The sequence below is a fragment of the Sander vitreus genome, unplaced genomic scaffold, assembly GCF_031162955.1.
Source record: "Sander vitreus isolate 19-12246 unplaced genomic scaffold, sanVit1 ctg621_0, whole genome shotgun sequence".
NCBI lineage: Eukaryota > Metazoa > Chordata > Actinopteri > Perciformes > Percidae > Sander > Sander vitreus.
In genome coordinates, this window is record NW_027595712.1 from 1 (window position 1) to 17861 (window position 17861).

Consider the following 17861-nt stretch of genomic DNA (forward strand, 5'->3'; position numbering starts at 1 on the left):
ATAAATATGGAACAAAACAAATGAAAGAATGCTTAAAAATACGGCAGTGTTAATTACAGTACCGAAAAAAAGAGAGCAAAAAAAAGCAATTCAACTTGTTGGTTCGAAGATGAATGTAGTTGAACTACCAGAGAGCTACTGCAAAATGTATAGGTGCACTACTAGTGTGATTACATGTAGTTGAGTACTCCTCAACCCCAAACTGCGTCTTCAACAGTTTTGAGAACCTCTGGGGTTCATCGTCTTTAAATAGCTTGTTTTCACTTGGTACACTCGCTTACGGCCATACCACCTGAACACGCCCGATCGTCCGATCCCGGAAGCTAAGCGGGTCGGGCCGAGGTCAGTACTTGGATGGGAGGCCGCCTGGGAATACCTGGTGCTGTAAGCTTTTCTTTTCCGTCAGCAGAGGGCGCTGGTAATGGTCAAATGAAGCAAAGCAAAACACTGTCTTCATTTTCTGGGCTCACTAGATGCCACTTTCTGTTCAACAAAGGGTTGAAAACACACTGAATTGCCATTCCTTTAACCCTTTTCTTTGAACAGAGATTGCCATCTAGTGAGCTTAGAAAATAAAGACAGTGGTTTGCAAAGCTTCATTTCACCATCGCCAGAGGCGCTACTCCTCCTTTGCTGGAGACAGAGCTGACAAGGAAACTGTACGGAGGATGCAACTTTTTTTTGGAAGCAACATCTTTAATTAAAACTAAAACAAACAACCTCACAGTGTTCAACAATTCAAGTAGGAGTTCATGCACTTTGACCATGAATTGAATATTCTTGTTCTTCAAGATTATGCCAATCTGGATAGTTTTGAAATCAGAGATATCTACATTTTGGATCATGCAAATTTACGGAAGAGCGACAAGTCACTCAAGTCTGAGTAAAGGTAAAGTTCAAAAGAATTGAGAAATAATTACAGTAATGAAAAAAATAAACATGGAAATACATACATGTAAGAATACATATAGCAACAGGCTAAATGAATGAATAAATATGGAACAAAACAAATGAAAGAATGCTTAAAAAATACAGCAGTGTTAATTACAGTACCGAAAAAAAGAGAGCAAAAAAAAGCAATTCAACTTGTTGGTTCGAAGATGAATGTAGTTGAACTACCAGAGAGCTACTGCAAAATGTATAGGTGCACTACTAGTGTGATTACATGTAGTTGAGTACTCCTCAACCCCAAACTGCGTCTTCAACAGTTTTGAGAACCTCTGGGGTTCATCGTCTTTAAATAGCTTGTTTTCACTTGGTACACTCAAGCTTACGGCCATACCACCCTGAACACGCCCGATCTCGTCCGATCTCGGAAGCTAAGCAGGGTCGGGCCGGGTCAGTACTTGGATGGGAGACCGCCTGGGAATACCCGGTGCTGTAAGCTTTTCTTTTCAGTCAGCAGAGAGGCGCTAGTAATGGTCAAATGAAGCAAAGCAAAACACTGTCTTCATTTTCTGAGCTCACTAGATGCCACTTTCTGTTCAACAAAGGGTTGAAAACACACTGAATTGCCATTCCTTTAACCCTTTTCTTTGAACAGAGATTGAGTGAGCTTAGAAAATAAAGACAGTGGTTTGCAAAGCTTCATTTCACCATCGCCAGAGGCGCTACTCCTCCTTTGCTGGAGACAGAGCTGACAAAGGAAACTGTACGGAGGATGCAACTTTTTTTTGGAAGCAACATCTTTAATTAAAACTAAAATAAACAACCTCACAGTGTTCAACAATTCAAGTAGGAGTTCATGCACTTTGACCATGAATTCTTTGTTCTTGTTCTTCAAGATTGTGCCGATCTGGATAGTTTTGAAATCAAAGATATCTACATTTTGGATCATGCAAATTTACGGAAGGCGACAAGTCACTCAAGTCTGAGTAAAGGTAAAGTTCAAAGAATTGAGAAATAATTACAGTAATGAAAAAAAATAAACATGGAAATACATACATGTAAGAATACATATAGCAACAGGCTAAATGAATGAATAAATATGGAACAAAACAAATGAAAGAATGCTTAAAAAATACAGCAGTGTTAATTACAGTACCGAAAAAAAGAGAGCAAAAAAAAGCAATTCAACTTGTTGGTTCGAAGATGAATGTAGTTGAACTACCAGAGAGCTACTGCAAAATGTATAGGTGCACTACTAGTGTGATTACATGTAGTTGAGTACTCCTCAACCCCAAACTGCGTCTTCAACAGTTTTGAGAACCTCTGGGGTTCATCGTCTTTAAATAGCTTGTTTTCACTTGGTACACTCGCTTACGGCCATACCACCCTGAACACGCCCGATCTCGTCCGATCTCGGAAGCTAAGCAGGGTCGGGCCGGGTCAGTACTTGGATGGGAGACCGCCTGGGAATACCCGGTGCTGTAAGCTTTTCTTTTCCGTCAGCAGAGGGCGCTAGTAATGGTCAAATGAAGCAAAGCAAAACACTGTCTTCATTTTCTGAGCTCACTAGATGCCACTTTCTGTTCAACAAAGGGTTGAAAACACACTGAATTGCCATTCCTTTAACCCTTTTCTTTGAACAGAGATTGAGTGAGCTTAGAAAATAAAGACAGTGGTTTGCAAAGCTTCATTTCACCATCCTTTGCTGGAGACAGAGCTGACAAGGAAACTGTACAGAGGATGCAACTTTTTTTTTTGGAAGCAACATCTTTAATTAAAACTAAAATAAACAACCTCACAGTGTTCAACAATTCAAGTAGGATTTCATGCACTTTGACCATGAATTGAATATTCTTGTTCTTCAAGATTATGCCAATCTGGATAGTTTTGAAATCAGAGATATCTACATTTTGGATCATGCAAATTTGCGGAAGACGACAAGTCACTCAAGTCTGAGTAAAGGTAAAGTTCAAAAGAATTGAGAAATAATTACAGTAATGAAAAAATAAACATGGAAATACATACATGTAAGAATACATATAGCAACAGGCTAAATGAATGAATAAATATGGAACAAAACAAATGAAAGAATGCTTAAAAAATACAGCAGTGTTAATTACAGTACCGAAAAAAAAGAGCAAAAAAAAGCAATTCAACTTGTTGGTTCGAAGATGAATGTAGTTGAACTACCAGAGAGCTACTGCAAAATGTATAGGTGCACTACTAGTGTGATTACATGTAGTTGAGTACTCCTCAACCCCCAAACTGCGTCTTCAACAGTTTTGAGAACCTCTGGGGTTCATCGTCTTTAAATAGCTTGTTTTCACTTGGTACACTCGCTTACGGCCATACCACCCTGAACACGCCCGATCTCGTCCGATCTCGGAAGCTAAGCAGGAGTCGGGCCGGGTCAGTACTTGGATGGGGAGACCGCCTGGGAATACCCGGTGCTGTAAGCTTTTCTTTTCCGTCAGCAGAGGGCGCTAGTAATGGTCAAATGAAGCAAAGCAAAACACTGTCTTCATTTTCTGAGCTCACTAGATGCCACTTTCTGTTCAACAAAGGGTTGAAAACACACTGAATTGCCATTCCTTTAACCCTTTTCTTTGAACAGAGCCATCTGAGTGAGCTTAGAAAATAAAGACAGTGGTTTGCAAAGCTTCATTTCACCATCGCCAGAGAGCGCTACTCCTCCTTTGCTGGAGACAGAGCTGACAAGGAAACTGTACGGAGGATGCAACTTTTTTTTGGAAGCAACATCTTTAATTAAAACTAAAATAAACAACCTCACAGTGTTCAACAATTCAAGTAGGAGTTCATGCACTTTGACCATGAATTCTTTGTTCTTGTTCTTCAAGATTGTGCCGATCTGGATAGTTTTGAAATCAAAGATATCTACATTTTGGATCATGCAAATTTACGGAAGACGACAAGTCACTCAAGTCTGAGTAAAGGTAAAGTTCAAAAGAATTGAGAAATAATTACAGTAATGAAAAAAATAAACATGGAAATACATACATGTAAGAATACATATAGCAACAGGCTAAATGAATGAATAAATATGGAACAAAACAAATGAAAGAATGCTTAAAAAATACAGCAGTGTTAATTACAGTACCGAAAAAAAGAGAGCAAAAAAAAGCAATTCAACTTGTTGGTTCGAAGATGAATGTAGTTGAACTACCAGAGACTACTGCAAAATGTATAGGTGCACTACTAGTGTGATTACATGTAGTTGAGTACTCCTCAACCCCAAACTGCGTCTTCAACAGTTTTGAGAACCTCTGGGGTTCATCGTCTTTAAATAGCTTGTTTTCACTTGGTACACTCGCTTACGGCCATACCACCCTGAACACGCCCGATCTCGTCCGATCTCGGAAGCTAAGCAGGGAGTCGGGCCGGGTCAGTACTTGGATGGGAGACCGCCTGGGAATACCCGGTGCTGTAAGCTTTTCTTTTCCGTCAGCAGAGGGCGCTAGTAATGGTCAAATGAAGCAAAGCAAAACACTGTCTTCATTTTCTGAGCTCACTAGATGCCACTTTCTGTTCAACAAAGGGTTGAAAAACACACTGAATTGCCATTCCTTTAACCCTTTTCTTTGAACAGAGATTGAGTGAGCTTAGAAAATAAAGACAGTGGTTTGCAAGCTTCATTTCACCATCGCCAGAGGCGCTACTCCTCCTTTGCTGGAGACAGAGCTGACAAGGAAACTGTACGGAGGATGCAACTTTTTTTTGGAAGCAACATCTTTAATTAAAACTAAAATAAACAACCTCACAGTGTTCAACAATTCAAGTAGGAGTTCATGCACTTTGACCATGAATTCTTTGTTCTTGTTCTTCAAGATTGTGCCGATCTGGATAGTTTTGAAATCAAAGATATCTACATTTTGGATCATGCAAATTTACGGAAGAGCGACAAGTCACTCAAGTCTGAGTAAAGGTAAAGTTCAAAAGAATTGAGAAATAATTACAGTAATGAAAAAAATAAACATGGAAATACATACATGTAAGAATACATATAGCAACAGGCTAAATGAATGAATAAATATGGAACAAAACAAATGAAAGAATGCTTAAAAAATACAGCAGTGTTAATTACAGTACCGAAAAAAAGAGAGCAAAAAAAAGCAATTCAACTTGTTGGTTCGAAGATGAATGTAGTTGAACTACCAGAGAGCTACTGCAAAATGTATAGGTGCACTACTAGTGTGATTACATGTAGTTGAGTACTCCTCAACCCCCAAACTGCGTCTTCAACAGTTTTGAGAACCTCTGGGGTTCATCGTCTTTAAATAGCTTGTTTTCACTTGGTACACTCGCTTACGGCCATACCACCCTGAACACGCCCGATCTCGTCCGATCTCGGAAGCTAAGCAGGGTCGGGCCGGGTCAGTACTTGGATGGGAGACCGCCTGGGAATACCCGGTGCTGTAAGCTTTTCTTTTCCGTCAGCAGAGGCGCTAGTAATGGTCAAATGAAGCAAAGCAAAACACTGTCTTCATTTTCTGAGCTCACTAGATGCCACTTTCTGTTCAACAAGGAGTTGAAAACACACTGGATTGCCATTCCTTTAACCCTTTTCTTTGAACAGAGGTTGAGTGAGCTTAGAAAATAAAGACAGTGGTTTGCAAGCTTCATTTCACCATCGCCAGAGGCGCTACTCCTCCTTTGCTGGAGACAGAGCTGACAAGGAAACTGTACGGAGGATGCAACTTTTTTTTGGAAGCAACATCTTTAATTAAAACTAAAATAAACAACCTCACAGTGTTCAACAATTCAAGTAGGAGTTCATGCACTTTGACCATGAGATTCTTTATGTTCTTGTTCTTCAAGATTGTGCCGATCTGGATAGTTTTGAAATCAAAGATATCTACATTTTGGATCATGCAAATTCTGCAGGAAGGCGACAAGTCACTCAAGTCTGAGTAAAGGTAAAAGTTCAAAAGAATTGAGAAATAATTACAGTAATGAAAAAAAATAAACATGGAAATACATACATGTAAGAATACATATAGCAACAGGCTAAATGAATGAATAAATATGGAACAAAACAAATGAAAGAATGCTTAAAAAATACAGCAGTGTTAATTACAGTACCGAAAAAAAGAGAGAGCAAAAAAAAGCAATTCAACTTGTTGGTTCGAAGATGAATGTAGTTGAACTACCAGAGAGCTACTGCAAAATGCATAGGTGCACTATAGTGTGATTACATGTAGTTGAGTACTCCTCAACCCCAAACTGCGTCTTCAACAGTTTTGAGAACCTCTGGGGTTCATCGTCTTTAAATAGCTTGTTTTTCACTTGGTACACTCGCACGGCCATACCACCCACAGACACGCCCGATCGTCCGATCTCGGAAGCTAAGCAGAGTCGCCGGGTCAGTGCACTTGGATGGGGAGACTCGCGCTGGGAATACCCGGTGCTGCTTAAGCTTTCTTTTCCGTCCAGCAGAGGGCGCTAGTAATATGGTCAAAGTGAAGCAAGCAAAACACTGTCTTCATTTTCTGAGCTCACTAGATGCCACTTTCTGTTCAACAAGGGGTTGAAAACACACTGAATTGCCATTCCTTTAACCCTTTTCTTTGAACAGGGTGAGTGAGCTTAGAAAGTAAAGGCAGTGGTTTGCAAGCTTCATTTCACCATCGCCAGAGGCGCTACTCCTCCTTTGCTGGAGACCCAAGAGCTGACAGGAAACTGTACGGAGGATACAGCTTTTTTTTTTTGGAAGCAACATCTTTTAATTAAAACTAAAATAAACAACCTCACAGTGTTCAACAATTCAAGTAAGTTCCATTGCGCTTTGACCATGAATTGTGTTCTTGTTCTTCAAGAATTGTGCCGATCTGGATAGTTTTGAAAGATCCAGAGAATATCTACATTTGGATCATGCAGTGCCCGGAAGACGACAAGTCACTCCAAGTCTGAGTAAAGTAAAAGTTCAAAAGAATTGAGAAATAATTACAGTAATGAAAAAATAAACATGGAAATACATACATGTAAGAATGCATATAGCAACAGGCTAAATGAATGAATAAATATGGAACAAAACAAATGAAAAGAATGCTTAAAAATTCATGCAAATTTCTGACGACAAGTCACTCAAGTCTGAGTAGTGGGTTCAAAGGAATTGAGAAATAATTACAGTAATGAAAAAATAAACATGAAATACATACATGTAAGAATACATATAACAGGCTAAATGAATGAATAAATATGGAACAAAACAAATGAAAGAATGCTTAAAAATACAGCAGTGTTAATTACAGTACCGAAAAAAAGAGAGCAAAAAAAAAGCAATTCTTGTTGGTTCGAAGATGAATGTAGTTGAACTACCAGAGAGCTACTGCAAAATGTATGGAGACCACTACTGAATTGGCTGGTACATATGGTGGTACTCCTCAGCCCCCAAACTCGTCTTCAGCAGTTTGAGAACCTCTGGGGTTCATCGTCTTTAAATAGCTTGTTTCACTTGGTACACTCGCTTACGACCGCCACCCTGAACACGCCCGATCTGTCAGTCTCAGAAGCTAAGCAGAAGTCGGGCCGGGTCAGTACTTAGATGGGAGACCGCCTGGGAATACCGGTGCTGTAAGCTTTTCTTTTCCGATCCAGCAGAGGGGCGCTAGTAATGGTCAAATGAAGCAAAAGCAAACACTGTCTTCATTTTCTGAGCTCACTAGATGCCACTTTCTGTTCAACAAGGGTTGAAAACACACTGAGTGCCGTCCTTTAGCCTTTTCTTTGAACGATTGCCATCTAGTGGGCTTAGAAAACAAAGACAGTGGTTTCGCAAGCTTCATTCACCATCGCCAGAGGCGCTACTCCTCCTTTGCTGGAGACAGGGCTGACAAGGAGAGCTGTACGGAGGATGCAACTGGAAGCAGCATCTTTGATTAAAACTAAAATAAACAACCTCACAGTGTTCAACAATTAGTAGGAGTTCATGCACTTTTGACATAGTAATTCTTTGTTCTTGTTCTTCAAGGTGGATAGTTTTGAAATCAAAGATATCTACATTTTGGATCATGCAAATTTACGGAAGGCGACAAGTCACTCAAGTCTGAGTAAGGTAAAGTTCAAAGAATTGAGAAATAATTACAGTAATGAAAAAATAAACATGGAAATACATACATGTAAGAATACATATAGCAACAGGCTAAATGAATGAATAAATATGGAACAAAACAAATGAAAGAATGTAAAAATACAGCAGTGTTAATTACAGTACCGAAAAAAGGCAAAAAAGCAATTCAACTTGTTGGTTCGAAGATGAATGTAGTTGAACCAGAGAGCTACTACCAAAATGTATAGGGGTGCACTGACGTTACATGTAGTTGAGTACTCCTCTTCCAAACTGCGTCTTCAACAGTTTGAGAACCTCTGGGGTTAAATAGGTCTTTAAATAGCTTGTTTTCACTTGGTACACTCGAAGCACGGCCATCACCACCTGAACACTCCCGTCTCGTCCGATCTCGGAAGCTAAGCAGGGTCTGGCCGAGGTCTGATACACGGATGTGAGACCTCCTGGGAATACCAGGTGCTGTAAGCACTATTTTCCGTCAGCAGAGGCGCTAGTAATGGTCAAATGAAGCAAAGCAAAACCTGCTGTCTTCATTTTCTGAGCTCACTAGATGCCACTTTCTGTTAAACAAAAGGGTTGAAAACACACTGAATTGCCATTCTTTAACCCTTTTTCTTTGAGCGGTGCCATCTAGTGAGCTTAGAAAATAAAGACAGTGGTTTGCAAAGCTGTTTCACCATCGCCAGAGGAGCGCTACTCCTTCTTTGCTGGAACAGAGCTGACAAGGAAACTTTACGGAGGATGCAACTTTTTTTTGGAAGCAACATCTTTTAATTAAAACTAAAATAAACAACCTCTGGTGTAACAATTCAGTAGGAGTTCATGCACTTTGACCATGAATTCTTTGTTCTTGTTCTTCAAGATTGTGCCGATCTGGATAGTTTGAAATCAAGATATCTACATTTTTGGATCATGCAAATTCTGAGGAAGACGACAAGTCACTCAAGTCTGAGTAAAGGTAAAGTTCAAGAGGTGAGAAATAATTACAGTAATGAGAAAAATAAATGAAATACATACATGTAAGAATACATATAACAGGCTAAATGAATGAATAAATATGGAACAAAACAAATGAAAGATGCTTAAAAATACAGCAGTATTAATTAAGTGCAGAAAAAAGGCAAAAAAGCAATTCAACTTGTTGGTTCGAAGATGAATGTAGTTGAACTACCCAGAGGCTACTGCAAATGTATGAGTGCACTACTGGTGTGATTACATGTAGTTGAGTACTCCTCAACCCCAAACTGCGTCTTCAACAGTTTTGAGAACCTCTAGGGTTCCTCGTCTTTAAATAGCTTGTTTCACTTAGTGCGGCTCGCTTACGGCCCACCACCCTGAACCTCCCGATCTCGTCCGATCTAGGAAGCTAAGCAGGGTCTGGCCGGGTCAGTACCAAGATCGTAGAGACCGCCTGGGAATACCAGGTACTGTAAAGCTTTCTTTCAAATCAGCAGAGGGCACTAGTAATAGTCCAAATGAAGCAAGCAAAACACTGTCTTCATTTTCTGAGCTCACTAGATGCCACTTTCTGTTAAACAAGGGTTGAAAACACTGGTGCCATTCCTTTAGCACTTTTCTTTGAACAAGGGTGCCATCTAGTGAGCTTAGAAAAGCTAAAGACGATGGTTTCACAAAGCTTCACCATCGCCAGAGAGCGCTTCTCAACTGCTGCTGGAGACAGAGCTGACAAGGAAGCTTTGCGGAGGATGCAACTTTTTTTTTTTTGGAAGCAGCATCTTTAATTAAAACTAAGGCAAAAACAACCTCACAGTGTTCAGCAATTCAGTAAGGAGTTCATGCACTTTGACCATAGTTCTTTGTTCTTGTTCTTCAAGATTGGATAGTTTTGAAATCAAAGATATCTACATTTTGGATCATGCAAATTTACGGAAGAGCGACAAGTCACTCAAGTCTGAGTAAAGGTAAAGTTCAAAGAATTGAGAAATAATTACAGTAATGAAAAAATAAACATGGAAATACATACATGTAAGAATACACATATAGCAACAGGCTAAATGAATGAATAAATATGGAACAAAACAAATGAAAGAATGCTTAAAAAATACAGCAGATGTTAATTACAGTACCGAGAAAAAGAGCAGCAGCAGTCCAGCTTGTTGGTTCGAAGATGAATGTGGTTGAACTGCCAGAGAGCTACTGCAAAATGTATAGGTGCACTACTAGTGTGATTGCATGTAGTTGGAGTACTCCTCAGCCCCAGACTGCGTCTTCAGCAGTTTTGAGAACCTCTGGGGTTCATCGTCTTTAAATAAGCTTATTTCATGGTACACTAAACACGACCGCCACCTGAACACGCCCGATCTCGTCAGATCTCAGAAGCTAAGCAGGGTCGGGCCGAGGTCAGTACTTGGATGGGGAGACTGCCTGGGAATACCGGTGCTGTAAGCTTTTTCTTTTCCGTCCTTGAGGCGCCCCAGTGTATTAGAGCTAGAGCAAGCAAAACACTGTCTTCATTTTCTGAGCTCACTAAGATGCCACTTTCTATTCAACAAAGGGTTGAAAACACACTGAATTACCATTCCTTTAACCCTTTCTTTGAACAGAGATTGCCATCTAGTGAGCTAGAAAATAAGAACCAGTGGTTGCAAAGCTTCATTTTCACCATCGCGCCAGAGGCGCTGCTCCTCCTTTGCTGGAGACAGAGCTGACAAGGAAACTGTACCGGAGGATGCTTTTTTTAGGCTTAGCATCTTTAATTAAAACTAAAATAAACAACCTCACAGTGTTCAGCAATTCAGTAGGAGTTCATGCACTTTGACCATGTTCTTTGTTCTTGTTCTTCAAGATTGGATAGTTTGAAATCAAGATATCACATTTTGGATCCTTTAATTCTGAGGAAGGCGACAAATTCCTCAAGTCTGAGTAAAGTGAGTTCAAAGAATTGAAATAATTACAGTAATGAAAAAATAAACATAGAGAGAAATACATACATGTAGAATACATATAGCAACAGGCTAAATGAATGAATAAATATGGAACAAAACAAATGAAGAATGCTTAAAAATACAGCAGTGTTAATTACAGTACCGAAAAAGAGGCAAAAAGCAATTCCAACTTGTTGGTTCGAAGATGAATGTAGTTGAACTACCAGAGAGCTGCAAAATGTATAGGTGCACTACTAGTGTGATTACATGTAGTTAGTACTCCTCAACCCCCAAACTGCGTCTTCAATATTTTGAGAACCTCTAGGGTTCATACGTCTTCAATAACATTTCACTTGGTACCTCGCTTGCAGCCACCTACCTGAACACGCCCCGATCTCGTCCGATCTCAAGCTAAGCAGGGTCGGGCCGAGGTCAGTACTTGGATGGGAGACCGCCTGGGAATACCCGGTGCTGTAAGCTTTCTTTTCAGGCGTCCTTAGAGGGAAACGCTAGTAATGGTCAAATGAAGCTTAAGCAAAACACTGTCTTCATTTTCTAGGCTCACTAGATGCCACTTTCTGTTCAACAAGGGTTGAAAACACTGGTGCCATTCCTTTAACCCTTTCTTTGAACCCGATTGCCATCTAGTGAGCTTAGAAAATGAAGACAGTGGTTTGCAGCTTCATTTCACCATCGCCAGAGGGCGCTACTCCTCCTTTGCTGGAGACAGAGCTGACAAAGAAACTGTACGGAGGATGCAGCTTTTTTTTGGAAGCAACATCTTTAATTAAGCCAAATAAACAACCTGCAGTCCAACAATTCCAAGTAGGGTTCATGCACTTTGACCATGAATTCTTTGTTCTTGTTCTTCAAGATTGGATAGTTTTGGAAGTAAGATATCTGCATTTTTGGATCATGCAAATTTACGGAAGACGACAGAGTCACTCCAAATTAGTAAAGTAAAGTTCAAAGAATTGAAATAATTACAGTAATGAAAAAATAAACATGGAAATACATATACATGTAGAATACATATAGCAACAGGCTAAATGAATGAATAAATATGGAACAAAACAAATGAAAAGATGGCAAAAATACAGCAGTGTTAATTACAGTACCGAAAAAGAGGAGTAAAAAAGCAATTCAGCATTGGTTGAAGATGAATGTAGTTGAACTGCCAGGCTGCAAAATGTATAGGTGCACTACTAGTGAATTACATGTAGTTGAGTACTCATCAGCCCCAAATGCGTGCAACAGTTTTGAGAACCTCTGGGGTTCATCGTCTTTAAATAGCTTGTTTTCACTTGGTACACTGCGACACGGCCACCTGCACCTGAACACGCCCGATCGTCCGATCTCTCAGAAGCTAAGCAGAATTCGGGCGGGTCAGTAGATGGGAGACCGCCTGGGAGCCTACCGGTGCTGTAAGCTTTTCTTTTCCGTCAGCAGAGAGGCTTGTAATGGTCAAATGAAGCAAAGCAAAACACTGTCTTCATTTTCTGGCTCACTAGATGCCACTTTCTATTCAACAAAGTTGAAAACACACTGAATTGCCATTCCTTTAACCCTTTTCTTTGAACAGGGTGCCCATCTATTGAGCTTAGAAAGCAAGACAGTGGTTCTAAACTACATTCACCATCGCCAGAGGCGCTACTCCTCCTTTGCTGGAGACAGAGCTGTAGGAAACTGTACGGAGGATGCAGCTTTTTTTGGAAGCTTAACATCTTTAATTAAAAGCTAAAATAAACAACCTCACAGTGTTTCAACAATTCAAGAGTAGGAGTTCATGCACTTTGACCATGAATTCTTTGTTCTTGTTCTTCAAAGATTGTGCCGATCTGGATAGTTTTGAAATCAAAGATATCTACATTTTGGATCATGCAAATTTACGAGGGAAGCGACAAGTCACTCAAGTCTGAGTAAGGTAAAGTTCAAAGAATTGAGAAATAATTACAGTAATGAAAAAAATAAACATGGAAATACATACATGTAAGAATACATATAGCAACAGGCTAAATGAATGAATAAATATGGAACAAAACAAATGAAAGAATGCTTAAAAATACAGCAGTGTTAATTACAGTACCGAAAAAAAGAGAGCAAAAAAAGCAATTCAACTTGTTGGTTCGAAGATGAATGTAGTTGAACTACCAGAGAGCTACTGCAAAATGTATGGGTGCACTACTAGTGTGATTACATGTAGTTGAGTACTCCTCAACCAAACTGTCTTCAACAGTTTTGAGAACCTACCAGGGTTCATCGTCTTTAAATAGCTTGTTTTCACTTGGTACTCGCTTGGCCATACCACCCTGAACACGCCCGATCTCGTCCGATCTCGGAAGCTAAGCAGGGTCTGGGCGGGTCAGTACTTGGATGGGAGACCGCCTGGGAATACCAGGTGCTGTAAGCTTTTCTTTTCCGTCAGCAGAGGCGCTAGTAATGGTCAAATGAAGCAAAGCAAAACACTGTCTTCATTTTCTGAGCTCACTAGATGCCACTTTCTGTTCAACAAAGGGTTGAAAACACACTGAATTGCCATTCCTTTAACCCTTTTCTTTGAACAGGATTGCCATCTAGTGAGCTTAGAAAATAAAGACAGTGGTTTTGCAAAGCTTCATTTCACCATCGCCAGAGGCGCTACTCCTCCTTTGCTGGAGACAGAGCTGACAAAGGAAACTGTACTGGAGGATGCAACTTTTTTTTTTCGAAGCAACATCTTTAATTAAAACTAAAATAAACAACCTCACAGTGTTCAACAATTCAAGTAGGAGTTCATGCACTTTGACCATGAATTCTTTGTTCTTGTTCTTCAAGATTGTGCCGATCTGGATAGTTTTGAAATCAAAGATATCTACATTTTGGATCATGCAAATTTACGGAAGACGACAAGTCACTCAAGTCTGAGTAAAGGTAAAGTTCAAAAGAATTGAGAAATAATTACAGTAATGAAAAAATAAACATGGAAATACATACATGTAAGAATACATATAGCAACAGGCTAAATGAATGAATACATATGGAACAAAACAAATGAAAGAATGCTTAAAAATACAGCAGTGTTAATTACAGTACCGAAAAAAAGAGAGCAAAAAAAGCAATTCAACTTGTTGGTTCGAAGATGAATGTAGTTGAACTACCAGAGAGCTACTGCAAAATGTATAGGTGCACTACTAGTGTGATTACATGTAGTTGAGTACTCCTCAACCCCAAACTGCGTCTTCAACAGTTTTGAGAACCTCTGGGGTTCATCGTCTTTAAATAGCTTGTTTTCACTTGGTACACTCGCTTACGGCCATACCACCCTGAACACTCCCGATCTCGTCCGATCTCGGAAGCTAAGCAGGGTCTGGCCGGGTCAGTACTTGGATGTGAGACCGCCTGGGAATACCAGGTGCTGTAAGCTTTTCTTTTCCGTCAGCAGAGGGCGCTAGTAATGGTCAAATGAAGCTTCGCAAAACACTGTCTTCATTTTCTGAGCTCACTAGATGCCACTTTCTGTTCAACAAAGGGTTGAAAACACACTGAATTGCCATTCCTTTAACCCTTTTCTTTGAACAGAGATTGCCATCTAGTGAGCTTAGAAAATAAAGACAGTGGTTTGCAAAGCTTCATTTCACCATCGCCAGAGGGCGCTACTCCTCCTTTGCTGGAGACAGAGCTGACAAGGAAACTTTACGGAGGATGCAACTTTTTTTTTTTGGAAGCAACATCTTTAATTAAAACTAAAATAAACAACCTCACAGTGTTCAACAATTCAAGTAGGAGTTCATGCACTTTGACCATGAATTCTTTGTTCTTGTTCTTCAAGATTGTGCCGATCTGGATAGTTTTGAAATCAAAGATATCTACATATTGGATCATGCAAATTTACGGAAGACGACAAGTCACTCAAGTCTGAGTAAAGGTAAAGTTCAAAAGAATTGAGAAATAATTACAGTAATGAAAAAATAAACATGGAAATACATACATGTAAGAATACATATAGCAGCAGAATAAATGAATGAATACATATGGAACAAAACAAATGAAAGAATGCTTAAAAAATACAGCAGTGTTAATTACAGTACCGAAAAAAGAGAGCAAAAAAAGCAATTCAACTTGTTGGTTCGAAGATGAATGTAGTTGAACTACCAGAAGCTACTGCAAAATGTATAGGTGCACTACTAGTGTGATTACATGTAGTTGAGTACTCCTCAACCCCAAACTGCGTCTTCAACAGTATTGAGAACCTCTGGTGTTCATCGTCTTTAAATAGCTTGTTTTCACTTGGAACGCTCACTTACGGCCATACCACCCTGAACACGCCCGATCTCGACCGATCTCGGAAGCTAAGCAGGAGTCGGGCGGGTCAGTACTTGGATGGGAGACCGCCTGGGAATACCCAGGTGCTGTAAGCTTTTCTTTTTCCGTCAGCAGAGGGCGCTAGTAATGGTCAAATGAAGCAAAGCAAAACACTGTCTTCATTTTCTGAGCTCACTAGATGCCACTTTCTGTTCAACAAGGGTTGAAAAACACACTGAATTGCCATTCCTTTAACCCTTTTCTTTGAACAGAGATTGCCATCTAGTGAGCTTAGAAAATAAAGACAGTGGTTTCTAAAGCTTCATTTCACCATCGCCAGAGGCGCTACTCCTCCTTTGCTGGAGACAGAGCTGACAAGGAAACTGTACGGAGGATGCAACTTTTTTTTGGAAGCAACATCTTTAATTAAAACTAAAATAAACAACCTCACAGTGTTCAACAATTCAAGTAGGAGTTCATGCACTTTGACCATGAATTCTTTGTTCTTGTTCTTCAAGATTGTGCGATCTGGATAGTTTTGAAATCAAAGATATCTACATTTTGGATCATGCAAATTCTGCGGAAGGCGACAAGTCACTCAAGTCTGAGTAAAGGTAAAGTTCAAAAGAATTGAGAAATAATTACAGTAATGAAAAAAAATAAACATGGAAATACATACATGTAAGAATACATATAGCAACAGGCTAAATGAATGAATAAATATGGAACAAAACAAATGAAAGAATGCTTAAAAATACAGCAGTGTTAGTACAGTACCCCGAAAAAAGAGAGCAAAAAAAGCAATTCAACTTGTTGGTTCGAAGATGAATGTAGTTGAACTACCAGAGAGCTACTGCAAAATGTATAGGTGCACTACTAGTGTGATTACATGTAGTTGAGTACTCCTCAACCCCCAAACTGCGTCTTCAACAGTTTTGAGAACCTCTGGGGTTCATCGTCTTTAAATAGCTTGTTTTCACTTGGTACACTCGCTTACGGCCATACCACCTGAACACGCCCGATCTCGTCCGATCTCGGAAGCTAAGCAGGGTCGGGCGGGTCAGTACTTGGATGGGAGACCGCCTGGGAATACCCGGTGCTGTAAGCTTTTCTTTTCCGTCAGCAGAGGGCGCTAGTAATGGTCAAATGAAGCAAAGCAAAACACTGTCTTCATTTTCTGAGCTCACTAGATGCCACTTTCTGTTCAACAAAGGGTTGAAAAACACACTGAATTGCCATTCCTTTAACCCTTTTCTTTGAACAGAGATTGCCATCTAGTGAGCTTAGAAAATAAAGACAGTGGTTTGCAAGCTTCAGTTTTCACCATCGCCAGAGGCGCTACTCCTCCTTTGCTGGAGACAGAGCTGACAAGGAAGCTGTGCGGAGGATGCAACTTTTTTTTGGAAGCAACATCTTTAATTAAAACTAAAATAAACAACCTCACAGTGTTCAACAATTCAAGTAGGAGTTCATGCACTTTGACCTTGAATTCTTTGTTCTTGTTCTTCAAGATTGTGCCGATCTGGATAGTTTTGAAATCAAAGATATCTACATTTTGGATCATGCAAATTCTGGAAAACGACAAGTCACTCAAGTCTGAGTAAAGGTAAAGTTCAAAGGGTGAGAAATAATTACAGTAATGAAAAAAATAAACATGGAAATACATACATGTAAGAATACATATAGCAACAGGCTAAATGAATGAATAAATATGGAACAAAACAAATGAAAGAATGCTTAAAAATACAGCAGTGTTAATTACAGTACCGAAAAAAAGAGCACAAAAAAAGCAATTCAACTTGTTGGTTCGAAGATGAATGTAGTTGAACTACCAGAAAGCTACTGCAAAATGTATAGAGTGCACTACTAGTGTGATTACATGTAGTTGAGTACTCCTCAGCCCCAAACTGCGTCTTCAACAGTTTTGAGAACCTCTGGGGTTCATCGTCTTTAAATAGCTTGTTTTCACTTGGTACACTCGCTTACAGCCATACCACCCTAGACACGCCCGATCGTCCGATCTCAGAAGCTAAGCAGGGTCGGGCGGGTCAGTACATGGATGGGAGACCGCCTGGGAATACCGGTGCTGTAAGCTTTTCTTTTCCGTCAGCAGGGGGCGCTAGTAATGGTCAAATGAAGCAAAAGCAAAACACTGTCTTCATTTTCTGAGCTCACTAGATGCCACTTTCTGTTCAACAAAGGGTTGAAAAACACACTGAATTGCCATTCCTTTAACCCTTTTCTTTGAACAGAGTTGCCATCTGGTGAGCTTAGAAATAAAGACAGATGGTTTGCAAGCTTCATTCACCATCGCCAGAGGCGCTACTCCTCCTTTGCTGGAGACAGAGCTGACAAAGGAAACTATACGGAGGATGCAACTTTTTTTGGAAGCAACATCTTTAATTAAAACTAAAATAAACAACCTCACAGTGTTCAACAATTCAAGTAGGAGTTCATGCACTTTGACCATGAATTCTTTGTTCTTGTTCTTCAAGATTGGATAGTTTTGAAATCAAGATATCTACATTTTGGATCATGCAAATTCTGGACGACAAGTCACTCAAGTCTGAGTAAAGGTAAAGTTCAAAGAATTGAGAAATAATTACAGTAATGAAAAAATAAACATGAAATACATACATGTAAGAATACATATAGCAACAGGCTAAATGAATGAATAAATATGGAACAAAACAAATGAAAGAATGCTTAAAAAATACAGCAGT

General features: G+C 39.7%; 6 non-coding genes and 6 pseudogenes across 6 annotated transcripts; all 12 read left to right on the top strand.

Moving 5' to 3' along the window:
* The first annotated feature begins 275 nt into the window (after positions 1–275).
* LOC144514598 (5S ribosomal RNA) lies at positions 276–391 on the top strand (annotated as a pseudogene).
* Positions 392–1268: 877 nt separating this feature from the next.
* On the top strand, positions 1269–1387 carry LOC144514592 (5S ribosomal RNA). The gene has a single exon (XR_013501487.1). It is a non-coding gene; the product is annotated as a 5S ribosomal RNA (ribosomal RNA).
* An 870-nt stretch (positions 1388–2257) lies between these two features.
* Positions 2258–2376, top strand: LOC144514600 (5S ribosomal RNA). The gene has a single exon (XR_013501489.1). It is a non-coding gene; the product is annotated as a 5S ribosomal RNA (ribosomal RNA).
* Positions 2377–3226: 850 nt separating this feature from the next.
* Positions 3227–3347, top strand: LOC144514593 (5S ribosomal RNA). Its single transcript, XR_013501488.1, has one exon. It is a non-coding gene; the product is annotated as a 5S ribosomal RNA (ribosomal RNA).
* An 871-nt stretch (positions 3348–4218) lies between these two features.
* Positions 4219–4339, top strand: LOC144514602 (5S ribosomal RNA). Its single transcript, XR_013501491.1, has one exon. It is a non-coding gene; the product is annotated as a 5S ribosomal RNA (ribosomal RNA).
* Positions 4340–5209: 870 nt separating this feature from the next.
* LOC144514601 (5S ribosomal RNA) lies at positions 5210–5328 on the top strand. Its single transcript, XR_013501490.1, has one exon. It is a non-coding gene; the product is annotated as a 5S ribosomal RNA (ribosomal RNA).
* Positions 5329–11220: 5892 nt separating this feature from the next.
* LOC144514599 (5S ribosomal RNA) lies at positions 11221–11337 on the top strand (annotated as a pseudogene).
* A 1813-nt stretch (positions 11338–13150) lies between these two features.
* LOC144514595 (5S ribosomal RNA) lies at positions 13151–13267 on the top strand (annotated as a pseudogene).
* An 874-nt stretch (positions 13268–14141) lies between these two features.
* Positions 14142–14260, top strand: LOC144514603 (5S ribosomal RNA). The gene has a single exon (XR_013501492.1). It is a non-coding gene; the product is annotated as a 5S ribosomal RNA (ribosomal RNA).
* Positions 14261–15134: 874 nt separating this feature from the next.
* LOC144514596 (5S ribosomal RNA) lies at positions 15135–15254 on the top strand (annotated as a pseudogene).
* An 875-nt stretch (positions 15255–16129) lies between these two features.
* On the top strand, positions 16130–16246 carry LOC144514594 (5S ribosomal RNA; annotated as a pseudogene).
* An 872-nt stretch (positions 16247–17118) lies between these two features.
* Positions 17119–17233, top strand: LOC144514597 (5S ribosomal RNA; annotated as a pseudogene).
* Positions 17234–17861: the final 628 nt, after the last annotated feature.